Consider the following 26,500-nt stretch of genomic DNA (forward strand, 5'->3'; position numbering starts at 1 on the left):
ATATTAAAATGCAAATTGCTTCCCTAGCAACTATGACTTGGGTTTGTAATGGTCATTATATAATCTGTAACCACAGCAACCAAGGAGCAGTGGCGTGATGGCTACCAGTGCGATACCTTGAAATAGGGAAGAGGCAAAGCATCTCTTTGACTCTTCCTGGGTTCAAACCAATTGTTCTGCCTCTGCTTGTGCCTTTAAATTAGTTCCTTTTGTCACTTTACACTTCCATTTTCCTCATTCATAAAATGGAGATAGTAATAAATAATATATTATAAGATTTTGAGGGGAGTAAAGAAAGTTCTTTAAAATTGGCTAGGTAGCTGGTTACAGCAGGTAGCACCAACTTATTTTATTACTATTATCTCTATAAATGGTTTCAATGCTCACCAGAAGTAACAGTAATCTTTAGCCTTGAGTTAGTGGTTTTGATTCATCTCTAATTATCTAGAGATTCTTATTAAGCAGTTCTACTTTTTCTGTCATTTATTTAAGTGGAAAGTTCATGTTGCTATAACTTATAAGTTCTTTCATGCTTGTACAGGAGTAGTATTGTTAATGTGAACAATATTACTGGGTCACATTGTCTTTCTCTTAGTACTTTGATGTCAGTGCATTGTTGTCTTATGACTTTGGGTGTCATTATGGAGAAGTTAAAGATCAGCCTACTATTTTCTTGCCTTTTAGAGATATTTATTGGTCAAGTTATCAAAAATATTCTGTATTTGTCCAGGAGGTTCAATAGTGTAACTTCAAGCTTCATGTAATTTTTTATTAGAACACATTGCCTTTTGTAAAATCCCCAACAGCAGGGTCCATTTTAGTTAGTTTAGTAGTGTATGTCCTATTTATTTGCAAGGGAATCGTTGGAATTCAGATATCCAATACAATAGTGGGCTCGTAATCTTAAATATTTTAGTGAGAATCAGCCCTCTTCAATTGACCATGTGTTATGTTTTCTAGCTGCTAGTAGTTTCCATTATTCCTAGCCTGGTTAGGTAAGGAAAAGCCTGCTTCTACCCTTCTACAAGCAAATGGTAATCCCTCAGAACACTTTCTTTTTTGAAATTACCAGTAACTTAATTAGGTCCTTGGTAACAAGTTTAGATTATTTTATTAGGGTATATTCCATTTGTTAGGGCAAAAACAGGCTGAATATAGCCCTGGAGCTGAAGAACAAATTTGATTTTTAGTAAAATCTTCTTGTCCACAGTTTTATGATCAAACTTGTGCTGCTCTGTAATCTCATGTTTCTCTTTCTGGGTGTCAAAGATCTCTCCTTCCTGGTACCTGTATAGCAGGGAGGAGTGGAACAACATAGTAAAAGATAAAGAATGTGAACCTGAGGAGGGTCATGTAGCACTGAGGGTGAAGTAGTCAACAGAGATGCATACAACCATATATGGGTAAACTTTGCTTTTTGCATCTGTAACCGGCTTGCAAAGGTATATAAGGCAAAAACCCTTTGTTCTTGGGGCTCAGCATTTGGATGGGAATCCACTGATCCTCTGCCAGCACACTAATAAATACTGCTTCCTGAAAAGGCTTGGAGTCCCATTTCCCTGCTTGAATATCCCACAACACCTGGGCTCCTGCATCTGCTTCTTTTTGAAGTAAGCATCAGTGAAGTGTTTGGGAATTTTCACATTGTTGATATCAATTTTTGTGGAGGTGGCAATGGCAAATTTCTGGTATGTTCTTCACAGAGGAACTCAAATAAGGGAAAGCAGTCCAGTCACAAGTCACAAGCCACTGCTCAGCTGCTTCAAGAAAACCACTCTCTTGCCCCTGTTGTACCAAGTGAGGATGATGAGGATGTTCCCCAGAGTGATATTTGCACTCAGATTCCTCACATGATGACCAAAAGGTTTTTTTCCTGTGGCTCAACAGCTTCCTGTGCATATCTTCGATGGGATGGTACCTAGGCATTGTGTGAAACTGAACACTCAGGTATCACCATTCTTGTCACTTCCAACTTGTTTTGTGATGGTAGCAAGAACCTTCTTTTTCTTTTCAACCTTGGATTTAGCAGTGGAGTACATTTTCTTGTACATGGCCTTTCTGGAATACGTAGAAGACTGGGGATATCTGCCAATTCCTCTAACCAGGACTAGGTTTTGGCTGCAGTGGGGTTTCCCCTTTCAGGAATTTTTTTACCCTTAGGGGTTTCCTTAACCTTACCTTCGCCACCAGCCATCCTGACTTCAGATTTCTTCTCTCTAGTGTCAGACTTCTCAGCTTTTTCACATGCCATCTTGCAAGATTAGAGAGAGACTCCTCAGAATCTTATAATTTTATCAAGATAGCTTCTAGAGGAATAAATTAGTTTGAGGTAATATGATTTGCTTTTGCTTTTCCTACAAGATTTATTGAAATGAAACTTGTTTTGTTCCTTAGCTTTGAGCTTTGTGAAGATGATGTCATTAGGTTATATCTTATTCTTTATTTCATTTTGTTGGTGGAATTTTGGGGATTTTTTTTGACATTTGTTTAATGGACTTTACTATTCTTTGCTTATTTCACAAGGATCTGAGGAAATGAAATTCTATGGCAAAGTATAGGTCTGCCATCTTCTATTTTCTGCTCTCATACTCAGTTGACCAAGAACTCAATTATGGATAAATATATTTAGAGGGGTATTTAAAGGAGAAAACAGACTTAGAGCACCCTAGATAACATAAAAACTTCGAGTATGAAGAGTCAATAAATTTCACAAAAATGTAATTATTAATAAGAACAGAAAATATGGAAAGATTTATTAAATGGAAAGAAAATTGTCAGAATGAAGGTAAAAATTATGGGTATTTTGTACAACATATGAAATTATTATGTTGATGATAATCTTATAAGTTTAGTAACTATATAAACCACTATTTTCTTTCTTTTTTTTTTGTGGTACGGTTCTTGAACTCAGGGCCAACGTCTCGAGGCACTCCACCAGCCTTTTTTTTTTTTTTTTTGTAAAGGGATTTTTTTGAGATAGGGTCTCACAAACTATTTGCCTGGGCTGGCTTCAAACCTCGATTCTCCTGATCTTTGCATCCTGAGTAACTAGGATTACAGGCATGAGCGGCACCTGGCTAAACCGCTTTTCTCTAAGGTACATTGTTTATATGTAGCAGGAAAACTGAAATTATTCTAAAGAGACAGCATTAATAACTTCAATGAAATTCATCAGCATTTTGGAGTACTTCCAGAAAAGTTGAATTACATAAGCAACACTGCAAGGAACATTACATATTTAAAATTAAGATTATAAGTGTTAAGAAGCCTCAACAGGAAAAACACAAGAAATAATAAAATGTTAAAAGTCTGAATCACATGTTGATTCATGCATCTAATGGGTACTTAATATATGGTTTTTATTATGGTTTTGAAAATGCTAATTATTCTTTCAGTATTATGTCTAGTGTTCCTAATTCTGGAAAATGTTGTCAAACATGAAAGCCATTAGATGACTTCATTTATTTTTTATTTTTCATTCTGAAGTGGTACCCAGCTTTAACAAGAATAAACATGTAGTTTTGTAGCAAAGAGGAGAATAAGAAAGAAACAGCAGGCTATGTTCTGATAATGAGGCAGTGGGAAGGGATGGCAAAGCAGAGAGAGACAACTTAAAGAACTGAAAAATGAAGAAGGTCACATAGCACAGAAGAAATGAAATAGCCAATAAAATCACATGCAGCCATATGTAGGTTGAGCTTCGCTTTTTGCTTCTGTAACCTGCTTGCAAGGGTATATAAGGTGACATCTCTTTGTTCTTGGGGCTTAGCCTTTGGACACGAGTGTGCTGAGTCTGTGCCAGCACAATAAAATGTCACTCCTTGTTAAACTACCTCAGTGTCCCATATCTCAGCTTGAGATTCCCTCAACAGTTTGATAAGATCTTAGATCTTAGAAGTGTAGACTTAGAATGGACAATAAAGATCAAATACTAGAAAGTCTCATTTTATAGACAGGAAAAGAGTCTTATAGATGGTAAGCCTTAAATTTTAACCTCACATATACAATTAATAACAAAGAAAATGTAACATTTTCCATGTGGAAGAGAATAAATTCAGATATTTTCATTTTTAAATAAATAATAACTTCTATTTTTATTTACCTAGGATGAAAGCTGTGTGAACTGAATAAATGTGATTGCTTTCAAAATTACATGATAAATTTAAATTTTTTCTGACATCACAAAAATTAATTAGATAATTCCTGAAAAATTAATAAGTACTTTCAATATATACCTAGTCTTTGCCCTTTAGCTTTCTAGGTTGTTTGTGATTATACAAGGTCCTTTGAGCCCAGTCAAAAGTCAGCCCACATGTAGGAGCTAGGACAAAAACCTGGAATTTGAGTTATAAAATTCCCATTTCATGCAATCCTGTTCTTACTTCAAACAGTGTGTTCAACAGGTTTGTATAGAGGGGAAGACTAATAATACAACTAAGAAATAAAAATTTTACATAGGACATTCCTCCCAGAAATAACACGTTTTAGTTATTTGGAAAGACAGTGTAAGAGTCATGTTCTGGCCAGTTACAATTTTGTTTACAAAAGGAAGAGAAATGTCGTGCTGATAAGACAACATACAGCATTTGGCAAGGAGGAAATCTTGTTAAGACAAGGTGAGCAGGTATCACCTAAAACCTACCTGAATCTTGGATACATTTAAGGAGTTCATTAGGAGAAAGTTTATACAGTGATTGAATAGGTAATCTTTAGTAATAGTACTAAAAATTACTAAGAAACTAGAAAAAGGTGCAATGGTAAAAACAGTTTTTTAATAACAGTAACAACAACTCTAAGAGGAAGATAAAGTTCAGCCCTCTTTTATTAGGCTTTGGATTCTAGGAAATAAAAAGAAGTTCAAAGTAAATTGTATCACATTGTTCTTCTTTGATTCAGACAGTAACAGGTCTGTAACAGGTAATTGGCTCCAGTACATGAGTACATCTATTTTATACAGATCATTGTGGAAGTACTCCTTTAAATCCAGTCTTTCTGAGTAGGCATGCAAGCTGTCTGCTTAGTTATTGGTAAATGTCCACTCTCTTTCTATTGATGCTGTGTATATTGTCCAGCTTCACAGAAACAAGGATTTATGCCATCATTGGACCTTTATAAACATTGGGATTAGATAGCATTAGAATTATAAATTTGTTATTTCATTATATTGAATATGATCTTGTCCACTTTTGGTCCATCAACTAGTTGAAAGAACAAATTTATGTTCCAATTAACAATTCTCAGGATATAAAAGCTACACACTACTTACAGACTCTGATTCCTCTTTTCAATAATTTATACTCAGCTAATATATACAGATAAACCCTTTTCCCCTGCACCTTTGTTGTCATTGCTTCCCATGTAAAGGTTAAATTTTTTTTTTTCTCTTTTCAACTGAGACACAAAAATGGTTTAATCCACTTCTCTTAGTCTTCCAGTGAATTTAATGATGCTATCCTCTTTCTCATGTTTCTACTCACGTTTTATACAAAAATTACAATTCTATGTATTTGAGGATCATACTATTTGCTCTTTTTATCAATTAATTTTATAAATTGTATATAATCTGTTGCAACAGTGCAAGAATCTCCTAGAGCAGTCTAAGTATCTAGAGTGTCAAGGACATAGTGTATAACCACCACCCATGCTTCATTCTAAAGACACATTTGGCAAAGTGTTCCTCCATGATGTAGATAAAGAAGTCATCATTGATTATCTCCCAACTAATCCTTCAAGCAGAGGAATAAATGTTGCACCTTCATTTTACATCATGGTAAATTTATTTTTTATTGAATCCATTCATTGTAAATAATCTTTTCCAAATTTTATTAGCATAAATCAAATGCACAAAGGGATTATTATTCATTGTGACATTTATATGCATGCATATAGGATACTTTGATCAAATTCACCCCATGTGTATCACTCTTTTCTTAGCATTCCTTTATCTTTCCCCACACCTTTTCAATGGTTTCAGTGGGGTTCATTATGCTATTTTCATACATGTGTACAATGTGCTTCTATCATATTTGCTCCTCCTTACCATTTCCTTTCCTTCTCCCCAAAATAGTCTCCTTTTCACTTTACAATCACACCAAACAAAGCCCAGAAAAATAAATATCACAGGTTTTAGCTCATTCAGAATCTAGACAGGTATAGTGTGAGCTAAGAAGACAAAAATGCTGATGGAAGTGTGGACAGTAAAGACTGTGCTAATGGGTTTCAGATAGGGATAAAGAGTCTTAGGATCAGGAGTCCAGAGAATTCATGTTACATTAAGCTTAAAAGTTTGTCTATAATGTGTCGATGACCTCAGACTTTATGGAAGTTTCAAGATGAAGGACTACTTCATCTGATGCAACAAATTTCAAGGCAGTACAGCATTCAGGCTGTGGCATGGTTCTAAACAAGCTTTTAGACAGGTTTATAGTGAGAATCAAGTCCAAAGGATAAATCAGAAAGATTTCAATAGCTTGCAGTTTGGCCAGAAAAGTATATGTAAAGTTGGGGCTAAGGAAGCTAGGGTGTCTGAAGAGATTAGAGCCATGGAAAAGAAGCCAAATACTTTACAATAGGAAAAATGCCAGGAGAGCAGCTCAGGAATGGACCAGACCCCAATTATCCTAGCCCAATGGTATGAAAAGGTAAACTCATTTGGAAGATCTTCCCTTGAGAAGAGAGCACATCCAAGAATTTAATAAGAAGTTGTTTCCCCAGGATTTCTTTCACCAAAATCAGGTGCACTGAAACTCAGAAGCTATTGTGGCTACACTGAATGGGTCCAAGTTAATGCTCAAGCTGGCAGCAGACCTTCACATCATTCATGTGATGCTGATCTTCAGGCATGCATAATGCATCGGATTATGGAGGCTCAAAGGAAGGCCTGGAATGCCATGCAACATCTGACCTTCAGGAAGCCCCTGAAAGAATGATGCATTAAGCTTTGAAGGTGGAGCCTAAGCTGCAATGGAAACCCAAAGAAGTTAGAAACTCCAAGAATCTAGAAAGTCTGTTAAGGAAATGGAAATTCCAAGAAGTTAGAGGTGCCAATAATGTAGAAAAATCCACTAAGAAAAGCTGCAGGCTATAAGCAAAGCTAACCTAAAAGAGAGGCTACATGGGCTACAAATGGCAGGTCATAGGAATGGAACCGCCCAAGCCCTTTGGGGCCTAGATCTTGCCACCTCGTGTTCTGGATATTGAATTTGTGTTTATAGAATTTAATATCTGCTAAGTTTCAGTCTTACTTTAGTCTGATCCTTCCTTGTTGTTCCCCTATTCAGCTTCTCTGCAATGGGAATGTTTGCTTTGTGCTATTGTAGATTGGAAGCTCGTAGCTTAATTCTGATTTTTGTAGAGGCTCACAGCTAAGAGTTTGCCTTGTGTCTCAGAGACTTTAAACTTGGAAATTTGAACAATGTTGGAACTGCTATGACTATGGAGACTTGTGGAGATGAACTGAATGCATTTTGTATTATGAGGTGGACAGTAGCCTTTTGGGGACTATGGATGGAATGTTATTTGTTTGGGTGTTACATTTGTAATCAGTGGATTTATGTTAGTTATTCTTGTTAATTGATGGGATTGAGAAAGGCCTAAGAGATTAGTAAAGCATACGTCTGGGTATCTCTGTGAGGGTGTTTCCAGAGATGATTAAATCAAGAGGGGACTGATCTAATTCAGATAACACAAGGAAATTAATGGGAGTAAGAGTTACTGGTTCAGTTGCCTTATCTAAATGCTGAAATTTTTGACTGGGGATGTAGCTCATCTGGAAAACCCTTGCATAGCACGTGTGAGGCCCTGGGTTCAATCCCTGGCACCATAAAAAAAAATTAAAAATAAATAATTAAATAAACCCTACAATTGGCTGGTATAATATTTTTATATTCCTGCTGGCATGGTAAAAGTGGGACAGAACTAGAGCAACAAAAGTATATATATACTTTTATATATATATATATATATATATAAACTAAGGTAATAGACATCTAGTAGGATAAAAACAAAATAGAAGAGGAAAAACTCTCATATCCATTGTTTGACTAATGGAGTTAACTGTTTAGATAGTTCTTTAAAATGAGCCTTGTGATAAATATGAACAAAGGATATGATTACTTGTGGTGAAGACATGAAGTTGGTGAACCACTAAAGGAAAAATAGATGTCTTTAAAGAAGTTTGTGGGATTCCTTTGATGTGCTTGGCTGTTTTAGCTATAGGGAGTCTGAAGTTGAGACGAGCATAAGAGAAAACTAATAAAGGTTCAAACATTTACCTTAACCACAATATTTCAATGTAACTTAAACTATCTGCTGGTCTAGTTAAATTTCATATAGAATACTCTGAAGTAGGATTTTTTGAAGCAAAGTAAAGTTTTAATATGTTCTTCAGCTTTGATTCTTTTCAAACATAGAACTAAGATTGTGTTAAGGTTAAATTGGGAAATATTAGAAGAATATCAAGACACTGATAAAAAATGAAATGACAAACCTTTATAACTAAGAAATTTGCCTAAACCTTTAAAGAAAATGATGCCAATGAAAGTCAAGTACAAAATATTGATTCAAGAAGAGACTTAGAAAAATATTAGGGCCGTAGTATTTTCAAGGAAGAAAATAAAAGAATACTTCTAAATGAATAGCAAAAGACAATGAGATTTTTTATAATGGATAAAGAGTAATTTAGAAAACTTACAAATGGACTACTGCAAGAGAGAACACATTTGTTTACATGTCATTTGGGTGTTCTTTTTGTTGTGAATGGCTGCTGGGTGGTATTCACAAATACTTGATCTCTCTCTAAAGCCATGCCTTTCAAGGGAAAAAGTTTAATTTATTTTCAAATTAACTCCCTTCAGGATAGTTGTTTATTTCTTATTTTCTTTCCCCCAAAGATAATTCAGTTTGGGTGGCTATTTTTGCTAAATTACACATCTCCTTAGGCATTGCTTGTTTATTTCTAAATGGTCTTTCTCTAGGGTGATGTATGGAACATTTGTTTTGTCTATAATAAAGGAAAACTATGTTTTATTTATGAATACTACAAGTTAGCATGGAAAAAGTATACACACAAAATAATTGATTTCTGAATATTTGCACGTAAAATATTTTTAGGTTTTTGTGACTGAATTGGAATTTATATTACTCAATATTTAAACTGTTATACCACTCTTTACTACAATAAAAAATCAAGTCTCTACATTCAGGCTTTGCAAAATTGCTTTCAAATGAGAAAACAGTATTCTAGAGAAACAGTAGATCTTCTACAAAGACAATTTCCAATGCTGGTAGGATCATACATAAATCAATTTTATAATTTTAATGACTATCTGGGTAAATAATGATAATAATTTATCCCAAACATCACTCCTAAAAATGTCTAAATGAAAGGCTGAAGGTGTGGCTCAAGAAGTAGAGTACCTGCCTAGCATGTGCAAGGACCAAACCCCCCGTATTGAAAAAATAGATAAATAAATAATTATGACAATATCTAGATGATTCCTGCAGTCTATTTTATTTCACACAGAATTTATTCCAATTAATTGCTTAAGAAAACCACTTGAAGTAAATCAAATCATAAACAATAATTTTAAGAAATGTAAACATTTTGCATATTTTGTACTTGTTACATATTCTAGCACTGGTTACTTTCAAAATGCAATACAATTGATCAATCTGACTTTTCCATTCACCAAAATCTATTCTAGGATGTCCTCCATGATAGATTTTAAACTGATCTGAACACTTATCCAAGCTCTCTAGGTATTTTCTTATCAAATTGTAGTTGATATTGACATTTTCCTGGGTTCTTCTATAGTGACCAGTTAATTTGTGTTAATACTTGAAGCTTCTCTGAGCATGAAATTTCACAACAAATAGTTCTCTAATTTTCATTTAGAAGTCATTTTATTCATTATCCACTTTCTTATGTCTCCCTCTTTTTTAACTGTTAAACAACTTCCCAGAATGTTATCATTCTTTTCTAAAAACACATTTTAATTCCAGTAATCTTCAGATAAACATCCCGAAATATAAGCATATGTTATGAGAATTGAAGAAAATATTTACTATGTGTGTTAAAATTTTCCTAAATATTATTTTACCCAATATTGAAAGACTGTTTTTAAAATAATGAATAAACATAAGTTCCAGGAGACAATACAATTTCCTTTATATGATATGACTAATAAAGTCAGGAAGCCAAAATTTTCACTTAGTGACCATATTGACCATTATATTTTCACTGTTATCAATGCTATTACATATCAAAAACTTACTTCCCTAGATTAACTGTTGTTCCTTCAAGCATTGCAAAGCTATGATAGAAGGTTTCTGTTCCTTTATGTGTGTGTCAGTGGGTGGGAGGTGGTGCCAATACCACTGCAATTTACTTTTAAGTTTGGAAAATCCTTGTAGTGACCTAGAAACCTCTAAGTGACTGTATACAAATTTGTCTAGATTTCTCAGTTGAATATGCATAGTTACATTTAAAACTAAACAGCTACTCTTCGTTCCATCAGAAAAGTGAGGTAACAGAACATACTTAACTCATTCTGGAAGCATTTCATATGTCCAAAGGTTAGAGTCCCATCTGAATCAGATGTGGATGAAACTCAAGGCATAAATCATGGGGCAAATTCGCTTCAGTGATGAGTCCATGAAATCAAAAAAGACTACTTCCAATGGTGAGACAGGCATAAAGCAGACAATCTCAGTCCAAAAAGGAGAATTAGGCAATTAAAAAAAAGTAATAGCCCCAAACTAAGTCTTAATAGTCAAGAGAACAAAAACATTACGTCTTAAAGCTCTAAAATAATCTTTCACTCTTATGTCTTGCATCCCACACACATTGTTGGTCACCCAACCTGGAATACATGATTCTTTGGGCTCAGCTCATGCTTCAGCTCTCCTTTGCTGAAAATGCAGACTGAGAATTTTCCAGCTCTTTCAACAGTTTCCCATTAAATCACCTCTTTGGTCTCATTTACCATAAGCAGTTAAAAGGAGCCACACCACAACCTGAATTCTTTATTGCTAAAAAATTTCTTCACCAGGTATTGTAGTTTATGACTCACATTCCAAAAAGTGCTGGGCTATGAACACATTTTTTTTTCATTTTTCTTTTATTATTCATATGTGCATACAAGGCTTGGTTCATTTCTCCCCCCTGCCCCCACACCCTCTCTTACCACCCACACCCCCCCTCCCTCTCCCCCCCTCAATACCAAGCAGAAACTATTTTGCCCTTATTTCTAATTTTGTTGTAGAGAGAGTATAAGCAATAATAAGAAGGAGCAAGGGTTTTTGCTGGTTGAGATAAGGATAGCTATACAGGGCATTGACTCACATTGATTTCCTGTGCGTGGGTGTTACCTTCTAGGTTAATTTTTTTTGATCTAACCTTTTCTCTAGTTTCCTATTGGCCTCAGTTGCTTTAAGGTATCTGCTTTAGTTTCTCTGCGTTAAGGGCAACAAATGCTAGCTAGTTTTTTAGGTGTCTTACCTGTCCTCACCCCTTCTTTGTGTGCTCTCGTTTTATCATGTGCTCATAATCCAATCCCCTTGTTGTGTTTGCCCTTGATCTAATGTCCACATATGAGGGAGAACATATGATTTTTGGTCTTTTGGGCCAGGCTAACCTCACTCAGAATAATGTTCTCCAATTCCATCCATTTACCAGCGAATGATAACATTTCGTTCTTCTTCATGGCTGCATAAAATTCCATTGTGTATAGATACCACATTTTCTTAATCCATTCGTCAGTGCTGGGGCATCTTGGCTGTTTCCATAACTTGGCTATTGTGAATAGTGCCGCAATAAACATGGATGTGCAGATGCCTCTGGAGTAACAGTCTTTTGGGTATATCCCCAAGAGTGGTATTGCTGGATCAAATGGTAGATCGATGTCCAGCTTTTTAAGTAGCCTCCAAATTTTTTTCCAGAGTGGTTGTACTAGTCTACATTCCCACCAACAGTGTAAGAGGGTTCCTTTTTCCCCGCATCCTCGCCAACACCTGTTGTTGGTGGTGTTGCTGATGATGGCTATTCTAACAGGGGTGAGGTGGAATCTTAGCGTGGTTTTAATTTGCATTTCCTTTATTGCTAGAGATGGTGAGCATTTTTTCATGTGTTTTCTGGCCATTTGAATTTCTTCTTTTGAGAAAGTTCTGTTTAGTTCACATGCCCATTTCTTTATTGGTTCATTAGTTTTGGGAGAATTTAGTTTTTTAAGTTCCCTGTATATTCTGGTTACCAGTCCTTTGTCTGATGTATAGTTGGCAAATATTTTCTTCCACTTTGTGGGTGTTCTCTTCAGTTTAGAGAAGACTTCTTTTGATGACCAGAAGCTTTTTAGTTTTATGAGGTCCATTTATCTATGCTATCTCTTAGTTGCTGTGCTGCTGGGGTTTCATTGAGAAAGTTCTTACCTATACCTACTAACTCCAGAGTACTTCCTACTCTTTCTTGTATCAACTTAAGAGTTTGGGGTCTGATATTAAGATCCTTGATCCATTTTGAGTTAATCTTGGTATAGGGTGATATACATGGATCTAGTTTCAGTTTTTTGCAGAATGCTAACCAGTTTTCCCAGCAGTTTTTGTTGAAGAGGCTGCTATTTCTCCATCGTATATTTTTAGCTCCTTTGTCAAAGATAAGTTGCTTATAGTTGTGTGGCTTCATATATGGATCCTCTATTCTGTTCCACTGGTCTTCATGTCTGTTTTTGTGCCAGTACCATGCTGTTTTTATTGTTATTGCTTTGTAATATAGTTTGAAGTCAGGTATTGTGATACCTCCTGCATTGTTCTTTTGACTGAGTATTGCCTTGGCTATTCGTGGCCTCTTGTGTTTCCATATAAATTTAACAGTAGATTTTCCAATCTCTTTAATGAATGTCATTGGAATTTTGATGGGAATTGCATTAAACATGTAGATTACTTTTGGGAGTATCGACATTTTTACTATGTTGATTCTACCAATCCATGAGCATGGGAGATCTCTCCACTTTCTATAGTCTTCCTCAATCTCTTTCTTCAGATGTGTATAGTTTTCCTTATAGAGGTCTTTCACATCTTTTGTTAGGTTTACACCTAGGTATTTGATTTTTTTTTGAGGCTATTGTAAATGGAATTGTTTTCATACATTCTTTTTTCAGTTTGCTCATTGTTAGTGTATAGAAATGCTAATGATTTTTCTATGTTGATTTTATATCCTGCTACCTTGCTATAGCTATTGATGATGTCTAGAAGCTTCTGAGTAGAGTTTTTTGGGTCTTTAAGGTATAGGATCATGTCATCTGCAAATAGGGATATTTTGACAGTTTCTTTACCTATTTGTATTCCTTTTATTCCTTCTTCTTGCCTAATTGCTCTGGCTAGGAATTCCAGTACTATGTTGAATAGGAGTGGAGATAGTGGGCATCCTTGTCTGGTTCCTGATTTTAGAGGGAATGGTTTCAGTTTTTCTCCATTAAGTATAATGCTGGCTGTAGGTTTGTCATATATAGCTTTTATAATGTTGAGGAACTTTCCTTCTATTCCTAGTTTTCTTAGAGCTTTTATCATGAAATGATGTTGAATCTTATCAAAGGCTTTTTCTGCATCTATTGAGATGATCAAGTGGTTTTTGTCCTTGCTTCTGTTAATGTGGTTTATTACATTTATTGATTTTCGTATGTTGAACCACCCCTGCATCCCTGGGATGAAGCCTACTTGGTCGTGGTGAATAATCTTTTTGATGTGTTGCTGAATTCGGTTTGCCATTATTTTGTTGAGGATTTTTGCATCAATGTTCATTAAGGAGATTGGCCTATAGTTCTCCTTTTTGGAGGTGACTTTGCCTGGTTTTGGGATAAGTGTAATACTGGCTTCCTAAAATGTGTTTGGCAGTTTTCCTTCCCTTTCTATTTCATGGAACAGTTTAAGTAGGGTTGGTATCAGTTCTTCTTTAAAGGTCTGATAGAATTCAGCAGAGAATCCATCAGGTCCTGGACTTTTCTTTTTGGAGAGACTCTTGACTGCTGCTTCAATTTCATTTTGTGTTATAGATCTATTCAGGTGATTAATATACTCTTGGTTCAGTTTTGGATGATAGTATGTATCTAGAAATCTGTCCATTTCTTTTAGATTTTCAAATTTATTTGAATATAGGTTCTCAAAGTAGTCTCTGATGATTTCCTGGACTTCCATGGTGTTTGTTGTTATCTCCCCTTTTGCATTCCTAATTCTACTAATTTGGGTTTTTTCTCTCCTCATTTTAGTCAAGTTTGCCAGGGATCTATCGATCTTGTCTATTTTTTCAAAGAACCAACTTTTTGTTTCATTAATTCTTTGTATGGTTTTTTTGGTTTCTATTTCATTGATTTCAGCTCTTATTTTTATTATTTCTCTCCTTCTATTTGTTTTGGGATTTGCTTGTTCTTGTTTTTCTAGGAGTTTGAGATGTATCATTAGGTCATTGATTTGGGATCTTTCAATCTTTTTAATATATGCACTCATGGTTATAAACTTTCCTCTCAAGACTGCCTTAGCTGTGTCCCATAGGTTCCGGTAGGTTGTGTTTTCATTTTCATTGACTTCCAGGAACTTTTTAATTTCCTCTTTTATTGCATCGATGATCCATTCTTCATTAAGTAATGAGTTATTTAGTTTCCAGCTGTTTGCATGTTTTTTGTCTTTACTTTTGTTGTTGAGTTCTACTTTTACTGCATTGTGGTCAGATAGTATGCACGGTATTATTTCTATTTTCTTATATTTGCTGAGGCTTGCTTTGTGCTCTAGGATCTGATCTATTTTGGAGAAGGTTCCATGGGCTGCTGAGAAGAATGTATATTGTGTAGAGGTTGGATGAAATGTTCTGTAGACATGTACTAGGTCCACTTGATCTATTGCATATTTTAGATCTTGGATTTCTTTATTGAGTTTTTGTTTGGATGACCTATCTATTGATGATAATGGGGTGTTAAAGTCTCCCACAACCACTGTGTTGGCATTTATATATGCTTTTAGGTCTTTCAGGGTATGTTTGATGAAATTGGGTGCGTTGACATTGGGTGAGTACAGATTGATGATTATTATTTCCTTTTGGTCTATTTCCCCTTTTATTAGTATGGAATGTCCTTCTTTATCTCATTTGATCAATGTAGGCTTGAAGTCTACTTTGTCAGAGATAAGTATTGCTACTCCTGCCTGTTTTCGGGGGCCATTGGCTTGATAAAACTTCTTCCAGCCTTTCATCCTAAGCATATGCTTATTTCTGTCGGTGAGATGAGTCTCCTGTAAGCAACAAATTGTTGGATCTTCTTTTTTAATCCATTTTGTCAAGTGGTGCCTTTTGATGGGTGAATTAAGTCCATTAACATTAAGTGTTAGTACTGATAGGTATGTGGTGATTCCTGCCATTTAGTTGTCTTAGTTGTTTGAAGGTTTGATTGTGTGTACCTACTTGATGTTACTCTCTACTGTCTTGCTTTTTCTTATCCTGTGGTTTGGTGCTGCCTGCCTTTTCATGGTTAAGTTGGGTGTCACTTTCTGTATGCAGGATCCCTTGCAGAATCTTTTGTAATGGTGGCTTTGTGGTCACATATTGTTTTAGTTTCTGCTTATCATGGAAGACTTTTATTGCTCCATCTATTTTTGAATGATAGCTTTGCTGGGTAGAGTATCCTGGGGTTGAAGTTATTTTCATTCAGTGCCCGGAAGATCTCACCCCACGCTCTTCTTGCTTTTAATGTTTCTGTTGAGAAGTCTGCTGTGATTTTGATGGGTTTACCTTTGTATGTTACTTGTTTTTTCTCTCTTACAGCCTTCAATATTCTTTCCTTAGTTTCTGAACTTGTTGTTTTAATGATGATATGTCATGGAGTAGTTCTATTTTGATCTGGTCTGTTTGGTGTCCTGGAGGCCTCTTGCATTTGTATGGGAATATCTTTCTCTAGATTTGGGAAATTTTCCATTATTATTTTGTTGAATATATTACGCATTCCCTTCGCTTGCACCTCTTCTCCTTCTTCGATGCCCATGATTCTCAAGTTTGGTCTTTTGATGGAGTCAGTGAGTTCTTGCATTTTCTTTTCACAGGTCTTGAGTTGTTTAATTAATAGTTCTTTGGTTTTTCCTTTAATTACCATTTCATCTTCAAGTTCTGAGATTCTGTGTTCTGTTTGTTCTATTCTGCTGGATTGGCCTTCCATTTTGTTTTGCAGTTCTGTTTCATTCTTTTTTCTGAGGTTTTCGATATCCTGGCAGTTTTCTTCTTTAATGTTGTCTATTTTTGTCCTGAGTTCATTTATCCATTTATTCATTGTGTTCTCTCTTTCACTTTGGTATTTATACAGTGCTTCCATGGTTTCCTTTATTTCTTCTTTTGCTTTTTCAAATTATCTATTTTTATTGTCTTGGAATTTCTTGAGTGTCTCCTGTACATTTTGGTTGACCCTACCCAGTATCATCTCTATAAAATTCTCATTGAGTACTTGTAATATGTCTTCTTTTAAACTATTCTTGTGGGCTTCATTGGGTCCTTTGGCATAGTTTATCTTCATTTTGTTGGAGTCTGGATCTGAGTTTCTGTTCTCTTCATTCCCCTCTGGTTCCTGTACTAATTTTTTGCTGTGGGGAAACTGGTTTCCCTGTTTTTTCTGTCTTCCCATCATTGTCCTTGGTGTTGTTACTGTCCCTGTACTGTGTGCAATTAAGTATTTTCTAGCTTGTAATAATAACAATGGTAATATTTAGAATGGAAGGGTGAGCTGAGATGGAAAGCAAGAAGTTAAAGAAAAGGGGAAAACAAATATACAGACAAGAGGGAGAAAGCAGAACAAGGTATCAGACAAGAGAGTTTCAAAGGTATAAACAGGGAGTGTTAGTGTACTAATCGACAGTAAGCTGAACAGACATTAGAGAGACAGAGAGAGGATTGAAAATCAAACATAAAAAAATAAAAAATAAGTAAATGAAAGTAATATCTATATATAAAAATGAATTAAAATAAAATGGAAAATAGAAAATTAAAAAACAAACAAACAAAAAAACCAAAAAACTTCCAAGTTTATAGCAATGCAGTTTCAGTCTTAATAATTTGGGTGTCCGTCTCAATCTCTAGTCCTGGAGTTGGTGCCTCAGATGTTGTTCTGTAGTTGTCTCATCAAAGGGGATGCATAAAGTAGAACAAAACTACACACTCACACACACACACACACACACACACACACACACAAAAAAACCCACCAAGTGTCCCAAGTTCAAATGCAATACAGTTTCAGTAAGGTTTTTGGCTTGCAGGTGTAATTCGGTTGTTCTCTCATCAAAGGTAGGGAAAAAAGAAAAAAAGTGTCTGGAGACAGTTCTGAGAGTGGTATCTGCAACTGTGGCTTGCCTGCCTGCTGCTCTCAGCCTTCAGCTGGTCGCATTATTTATGCATATCTCTGGGGTGAGCTAGCACTCACCTGGTCCCACAGGCTTTGTTTGCTCAGAGTTCTCCTGTGCGGGAGCCTCTGCTACAGGCTTTCCCCTTTCCAAGCACTGGGAAAGGTGACACTGCCCCCGCGTTGTCAGGCCTGCTTGTTTATCTATAGTTCATGAGGTAGGTGGGTCTTCCCCCCTCTCCTCTGAAGTTTTCCTCCCACTGCCACTTTCAGAAGCTTTTCTGCTCCTGCTTACTGGGCTATGAACACATTATAAAACAGTTCTCCACAATGTTACAATAAGAATTGCCTTATTCCTTCCCAATAATATTTTCCTTAATTCCATTTGAGACCTCATCAGAATAGTCTTTATTGTCTACAATTCTACCAACATTCTTTTCACAACTTCTTAGGTAATCATTGAAAAATCCCAGTTTTTCTAGTCTTCTTTTCTTCTGAGCCCTCATCAGAATCACCCTTAATACTATATTTATGGCAATTCAGATTTTTGTCCTGCTTTCATTTCAAAACTGCTTTTGGTATGTACCCATTACCCAGTTCCAAAGCTGCTTCCATGCAATCACATATTTTTCTTGTTTATATTCTGTTGTTAAAAGTACTACCTGAGACTGGGTAATTTATAAAGAATAGAAGTTTGACTCATGGTTCTAGAAGACAGAAAGTCCATGGTGATGGCATATGGCAAGTACCCTTATGCTATATCATGATATGGTAGGAAGCATCATCTGGCAAGATAGCACAAGAATGTCAACCTTGGCCATTTTCTTCTCCCTCTTTCTCTTCCTCCTTCATCTTTTTTGCTTTTTCTTTTTCTTTTGCTTCTGCTTTTTCTGCTTCTTCTGCCACAATGCCATAATGGGCAGCCCATGATCATGAGCATATCTAATATTCATTACTTTCTGAAGATCGCATATCCAAATGCCATTAATATATGAGTTTGGGATTACATTTTAAAACATGAACTTTTGTGGGGGGGCATTCAAAACATATTGGAGTGACTGTCCATGTATGAAGATGGGGTATGAGGTAAATCACTGTATTCTCTGCTCAAATTTGCTACAAAACTAAATTTTTTATAAAAAATAAAGTCTATGTGAATATGGCACAAAAATTATAACAGTTCAAAAAATTCATATCAAGAAAAGAAATACTATATGAAAAATGAGACCAAAGAAAACAGATGTAGATGGTTTTATTGTTGAATTTTAACAAATATTTAGAGAAATAATAACAATTATACTAATGTTTTCAAAAATTATAACAGTAGGAAACAATTTCTAAATAATTTTATGAGGCAAGCAGTAGATGAGAACATTATCTGTAAATAATAATAATAAAACATACTGTATCTCATGAACAGGTAAATAAAGAAACAACATCATATGCAAATATCTTGACAAAATTGTATCAAATTGAATCTATAAATACACAGAAAAAAATAGTAAATAATGACCAAGAATTCATATGATTAATTTTAGAAGTAATCAATGAATTTAAAAGCATATAAACAAATACCTGAATGGATTAAGAAATAGAATGCAGGATATGAAAGAGCAATTAAATAAAGATAAATAGATTCTGAAAAAAAAAGTTTGAAGTGAATAGCTCAGTAAGTTAAGTAAAAAACTAAGTTGAAAGCCTTAACAACACACTAGAGAATTAGGAAGGAATCAAGCTGATAAATTCTGTAAACCATATATAAAGGTGAAAGCAATGAACATATTATTCAAAACAACCAGAAGAAAAACAACAAAATGAGATGAACTACCACAGACCTTTCAAAAATAACCCCAAATCTCAAAGGCCTAAATTGTCTGATTAAGACACCTTTGGATTAATTAGATTTTAAAAAAACAGAAAATAATTTTTGAAAAAGAAGATCCAACAATTTTTCTGCCTACAAGAAACCCCCTCACTGGAAATGGCATACAGAATAAAAACAAAAGGATGGAAAATAATTTTCTAAGCAAATGGAATATGAAAACAAGCAGGAGGAGCTAATATCATACCTGACGAAATTAACAAAGAAACACCAAAATTAAATTATGCCATAGAGCAGATGTATTTACACATCTACAGAGTGAAAATGGAAACACACATACCAGAACCTGTAAGATAAAATGAAAGCAATTCTAAGAGGGAAGGTTATAACTATGAATTAGAAATTCTAGAAGAAACAGACAAATTTTTTGACACATATAACCTACTAAAATTGAACCAAGAAGATGGGGAAAAAACCTAACCAGATCAATAATAAGCAACAATATTGAAGCATTAATTTTTTAAAGGCCCAAATGAAGAAAATTACATAATGAATGAAACAGTTTCATAGCTGAATTTCCAAACTTTTGAAGAAAAACTTATACTATTTTTTTAATTATTCCATAAAATAGAAGAGAAGGAACTCTTCCAAACTCATTATATTATTAAGTCAGTGTTATCCTGATATTAAAACTTGGTAAGTATACAAAAGCAACATAAAACTATAGACAATATTTTGATAAACCTAGGTATAAAAATCCCTAACACTTACAAATTGAATTCAATGACACATACGAAGTTCTTAAACCATGACCAAGTTGGTTTCATTCCATAGATGAAATGATATGATGGTTCAACATATACAAATCAATAAACATAATATCACGCAAATATTGAGTCAAAAATAAAAATCATATAGTTATCTTAATAGATGGGAAGAAAGCCTCTGATAAAATACCTTGTCACCTCATGATAAAGTCCTGAATAAACTATGTATAGAAAGATCTTGCTTCTACATAATAGGGGATATCTATAACAAAACAGTAGCCAATATCATACTAACAGGGGAAAATTGAAAACACTTCCTCTAAAGTCAGAAGCAAGACAGAGATGTCTACTCCCATCATTCTTATTCAATTTAGTTCTTGAAATTTTAGTCAGAAAAGTCAGAGGAAGAGAAAGAAAGAAAAGACATACAAATAGGAAAAGAAGTTAAATTATCCCTGTTTGCAGATTATATGATTCTACACATAGAAAATCCAAAGGCTCTACCAAAAGACTCTTAGATCAGATATACATAATCAACAAATTAGGGAAGGAAACCAAAAACTTGAATGTGGTTGATGTGCTCACTGTATAGGAGCAAATATAGTAATCTTAAACTGGCAGAGGCCACTATGGGAAGGGGAGTAAGAAGTAGTGAAGAGGTCTGTTAGAGATGAACCAATCTGGGTTGTAAGACACATATACATGGAAACAGCACAAGGAATCTCCCTCTATAGCTATCTTTATCTCAAACTAGCAAAAGTACCATGTTTTTTAAATTATCTTCCATGTTTTTTCTTGTACAAAATTGGAGAACATGAGGGCAGAACAGGTTCTGTAGGGATGGGAGGGGAGAAGGGAGAGGTAGCCCAAATGATGTACAGACATGGAAGCAAATGAAAAAGTGATAAAATAAAATAAAAGAGGATATAATACCAATATACAAAATCAGTAGGTTTTCTATACATCATTAATGAACTCGATGAGAATGAAATCAGGAAAACAATCTGATTCACAACAGACTCAAAAGAAAATTCCTACAAAAAAACCCAAAAGCTTCTACAATGAAAATTATAAAACCCTGAAGAAAAGAATCAAAGATACCAGGAGATGGAAAAACTTCACATTTGCATGGATCAGGAGATTAGTTTTGTTAAAATGGCCATACTACAGAAAGTGAACCATGGATTCAATACAATACCACATTACCAATGGCATTCACTACAGAACAAGAAAAACAATCCTAAAATTCACAGAGAATGGAAAAAGACCACAAACAGCTAATACAATCCTGAGCACAAAGAACGATGTTAGAGGCATCACAATACCTGATTTCAAAGTATACTACAGAACCCTAGTAAAACCAAACATGACATTAGCATAAAAACAGATGTGCTGACCAATGGAATAAAATGTAAGATTAACAAAAAAGCTTACACATGTAAAGCCATCTGATTGTTAGCACAGTTGCCAGGAATAAATGTTGGAGAAAAGTCAACATCATTAACAAATGATGTTAGGAAAACTGGAAATCTACATGTAAAAGATTTCTTACTCTGTGCAAAAATTTTTTTAAAAATGGATCAAAATCTTAATGTGAGACCAAAAAATTTAAATTACTAGAGAAAAATATAGGGCAACTACAGGCAACACTTTCCTGAACAGGACTCTAATAGTCCAGGAAATGGAAACATCAATTGACATAACAGGCCACTCCAAACTTAAAAAGCTCCTGCATGGCAAAGGCAATAACCAACACTGCAAAGAAAAAGCCTGGGGAATGGGAGAAAAATCTCTGCCAGGAATTCATCTGACAGAAGACTAATATCCAGAATATATAAGGAACTCAGAAAAGCTTAACAATAAAATAACAAGTAATGCAAATAGTGATGACAAATGATCTGATGAGACCCCTCTCAAAAGAAACATAAATGACCAGTAAATATATGAAAAAATGCTAAATATCTTTAGCCATCAGGGGACTGTACATCAAAACTACATTGAGATTCTGTCTCATCCTGATCAGAATAACCATTATAAATAATAATTGTGTAGAAGTGAATGGAAACACTTATGATGTCTTTGTGAGAATGTAAATTAGTGTAGCCACTATGAAAATCAGTGCAAATGTTCTTCAATAAAACTAAAAATATAGCTACCATATGATCCAGCTCTACCATCCTTGGGCATATACCCAAAGGAAATGAAGTCAGTATAAATAACAGAAATCTGCATACCCATGTTTATTATGGCACTATTCACAATAACCAAGTTGATTCTGTAAGTGGATTCTGTACTTGACTTACAGAATCTAGTTAGGTGCCTATAAACAGATGAGGGGATAAAGAAAATATACATATACACAGTAGAGTATTATTGATTATAAAAAATGAATGAAATAATTTCATTTGCAGGAAAATGAAATTATGGAAGTAGATGGAACTAGAGGCTATCATTATAAACAAAATAAGTCAGGCACAGAAAATTAGTATCACATGTTTTCTCTCATCTGTGGAAATTAGAATTAAACAAATTAAAAGATGACCTGAGAGTAGTAGAGTGATTACTAGGGAAGGGTAAGGGAATTGCAGGTCAGGGAGAGGAGAGAGCAAGAGAAGGTCATTCGGTATGTAGATATGATCAATATACAAAGTATGCATGTGTGTCCTAGTGAAACCCACTAATTTGAACAATTAATATATGCTAATAATTGTGAGAAATTTTGAAAAAAGATAAATTTCTTCATTTTAAAATAGAAAATTATTTAAGTGGACACAAAGAAAGAAATATAAATGATCAATAAGCTTGTAAGGAAGTGATTACAGCTTTAGATAGAAAATTGCAAACTAAAATCACAATCACTTTGGAAGCAATTTGGTGGTATTTTATGAAATTAAACATATACTTAGGACCTGCGAGTTATCCTAGAAAAGGGATCCCCATACAAAGACTTATAATAGGATATAAATATAGACTTACTTGTAATAACCAAAAACTAGACGCAAACTAAATCTTATCAACTCACTAGTACCTTGATGACAAAATCGAGATATATCTACACAATGGAATTTCACTCACCAATAAGGAGAAATGAACAACTCTTGGATGGATCTCCAAAGCTTCTTGCTATTTCTATTTATTTTGTGGTTTCTTTTGGGTGAAATTTTAGATAAGGCTATTACTTTAGTAATAGCAGAAAATCAGTTGTAAGTGTTCTGGGATTGAAAAAGACCTAATGCTGTGATTATGTGATACCTGACATCTATATTTATTGAAATTTATCAAACTATACTCTTAAATTTGGAGAATTTTACTTCATATGAATTATAATTCAATATGACTGACTAAAAGCTGTTTATGAAAATAAAAATTATTATACATACTTTGGTATTCTATATGAAAGTATGGAGGCACCAAGTTTAAGAACTAAATGTCAGGTTGGAGAACTAGCATGGATGTATCCAAATTCAGATAGTCTACGGAGAAGACAAGTCATCTGAGTGACAAGCACATGGCACATTTCCAGGAGTATAGTAGAGAGGTTGGTACCAGAGGCTTTAGTTCATTAACCACCAGGAGATTATCGCACCTGTGCCAGGAAGATCACATATAATTTTGTGCTTCTCTGTATTATGGACCCTGATCCTGTATATCCTCTCTATAATCTCTTCCTAAGTGGGTCCACCTTCTTCTCTACATTGATGATAAATGAAATATTTTGCTGTTTTGCTTATTTGTGTCTTATTTTAAAAGTAATACCTATTGATTATTTTAAAGATCTTTAACATTGCAGGAAAGCACGTACACACACTCAAAATGTGAGAATCACCCATAATACCAGTACTAATAATGTTCCAAAAGAGATACTATATAATTTTTTCCCAAAGGCACCAACAAAAAATTGTCTTTTGGCATGAACATAGTTTACCAGCAGCAAGCTATAAACTCACAAACATTTCCCTTTGTTGGCCATTCACTTCTCAGTCTCCTCTGCTAATCCATTCCTGTCCTATATTTGATCCAGGCTGTCCATGAGTCTCCCTCTTCAAGGGCTACTCTTTTTGAGTTTTCAACATTTCTAACTTGGCAAAGTTTCATGCCAATAACTTTTGGTGCTACCTGTCTAATTGAAGATATATGACATGAAAGTCCAAGATAATGAATCTCAGAAACTGCTTTTAAAGACCGTGACAAGCAAGAGATGCTAGACTATGGATTTCTGTGTAAAATCCCTTATAGATGCAGAATATCCTGGGTTTCATCCATTTTTAAAACCAGTTTTGACACAGAATCACAGCTGACATTTTTAAGGTAACTAAAGCAACTACTCTTTGGTCATGCATGAACAAGAAATAAAGACTTCTGGATAGCACAATCTCTCTTCTATAACATTTTATTATTAAAAAAAGAACCACGTCCATGAACTGAAATACTGCTAAATGACTTAATGCTGTAAAATAAAATTCAATAGATCTTTTACTACTCTGAGATAATTTTAAATTCTCAAATCTCCTACTGTACAATATTGTAGGATTTTATAATTTATAGTGTCAAGTACTATATTAGTATTATTTTCCTATTATACCAAATAGTCTTGGTTGGAAAGCTACAGGAATTTCATATAGTATCACCAATGAATAGAAGAGCTTAAGTTTAATTCTTTCTTTTTTTAAAATCATCAAAATTCAATTGCCTTGTTGGATCAAGCAGTAGAAGATAAATTGTCATTGAGCTTCAAACAGATGTACATTTGCTATTTAGTCTAGTTTATGATGAGCAATACATTTTAAATTTTACCTAGATGTTGTAATTGTGCTATTTTAACTTAATTATTTCAATTTTAGAATTATACATAACTCACCATATTTTCTAAAAACACATCTTCTATTATATAACATTTATTTTTATTACATTAGCTATATTACTTAAGACTAGAGAAAATATATCAGAATATATTTTTCATTAATTAGCACTATATCATTATTCAATTAATATTTTGTAATTTTTCAAGTACTTCTATATTAAAACCCCTTTCAAGCCACTTATTTAGTCTTTGATTAATTTCATATTAATACTAGAGAATAATCCCTTGTGTTCAATTATTCCTTCGCCATTTTGTACTTCATGGCATTTTTTACGTATTTAATATTTGGAATATGTAAAGAACAGTGGGTCTAGAGTGGAAAAGAACTTAGAAATTTGTTTTCAAAATATAAAATAAATATAGTACTTTTGAACATGAAAATGGTAATATGTAAGACAGAACTGTAGACTAAGCATATACAAAGGTTGAGATTTAACCCTGCAAATTATAGACCTGAAAGGACTAACATTGAGATAGCATTTTTTTTTTAAAGAGTAAGGCAGGAATTTCTCCACAACCTTGAGAGCTAATATCTTTAAAAAGGTCTTTGAATAATGAGTCAGTGATCTCTTTCTTCCCTCACAGTGGAGTCTCCACTTCAGAGAGCTAAATCATTGACCTTTATCTGACTCTATAGCTTAAGGGAGAAACCATGCCATTGAATTTACCAGGCATGGTGAACTATGCTTTCTACCCGCTGAGTAGTTCTACTAGGTCAATTTTAAAGCCATTACTTATTCTGAGTATTTTCTAGGTTACACTTACTACTTCAGTGGCTAATATACTATATTTTGTTATTCTGGACATTTAACATGTATTTCAAGTTATGTCCACCTTAAATCGGTTGCTGAGTGCCATTTAGTCTAATATTGATTGGGGTCAACTACCTGTAAGTATTATGTGTAATTATCTTTCTTTACAATTTGTGGAGTGTTGCTATGAGTCATTTCCAAGCAAAGAGAATCTGAGGCAGAGAGAGGGACCTAGAGGTGATTACTTAGCCATACTTTCAGGAACAATCTCTAAAAGAAAATAATACAAGCAAGACTTGGTAGAAGAGATAAATAGCAATAGACTTGAAACAGAGGTCTTTGCTAATGACCTGACTGGCTGACCTAGCCTTTTGGAGATGTCTGCGATTGAGGCCAAGATAATGTACCATCTACAGAAGGGTAGATAATACAACCTCTTGTCCCTTCAGCCAGAGGAAGTTCTTTTGAGTTCTCAGCTGTGAGCCCTCAGAAGCCAACATGCTTCACAGCTGGGAGAATCAGCGCTTCATCCCTAAAGGGGAGACCTAAGCACCATTCTACAGATTTCCCTATTGATCTAGTGTCTTAACTGAAAACTTTCCTCTTCTTGTCTCCCACCCAACCCAGTGTCTGAAATACCACCTTTAGATTGATCTGCCTAGCTAAAATAGTTGTCTCTGAGGCTATGATGCTGGGTTACTTGACGCCTCCACAATTACTTCCTCTCTTTTTCTATTGCAGGACATTTCAGCCCCTTTCCAATGATTTGGTCAAGGCAACCGAGGCCTTCATCATGGAAATATCTACTTTGAGTAAGTTTTCTTTGAAAAGAAAGAGCTTCCAACACAGAAGAAATTCTGAAAAAATTTGGGCTGTGAAAGTAATTTTAAAAATTATGTTTCATGATGGAAGAAATTCTGTAAGGGAAAACAAAT

At 34.6% G+C, this 26,500-nt stretch overlaps 1 pseudogene; it reads right to left on the reverse strand.

Moving 5' to 3' along the window:
- Positions 1 to 1,100: 1,100 nt before the first annotated feature.
- LOC109674924 (large ribosomal subunit protein eL6-like) lies at positions 1,101 to 2,251 on the reverse strand (annotated as a pseudogene).
- Positions 2,252 to 26,500: the final 24,249 nt, after the last annotated feature.

Source organism: Castor canadensis, chromosome 14 (assembly GCF_047511655.1).
Source record: "Castor canadensis chromosome 14, mCasCan1.hap1v2, whole genome shotgun sequence".
In the NCBI taxonomy this organism is placed as follows: domain Eukaryota; kingdom Metazoa; phylum Chordata; class Mammalia; order Rodentia; family Castoridae; genus Castor; species Castor canadensis.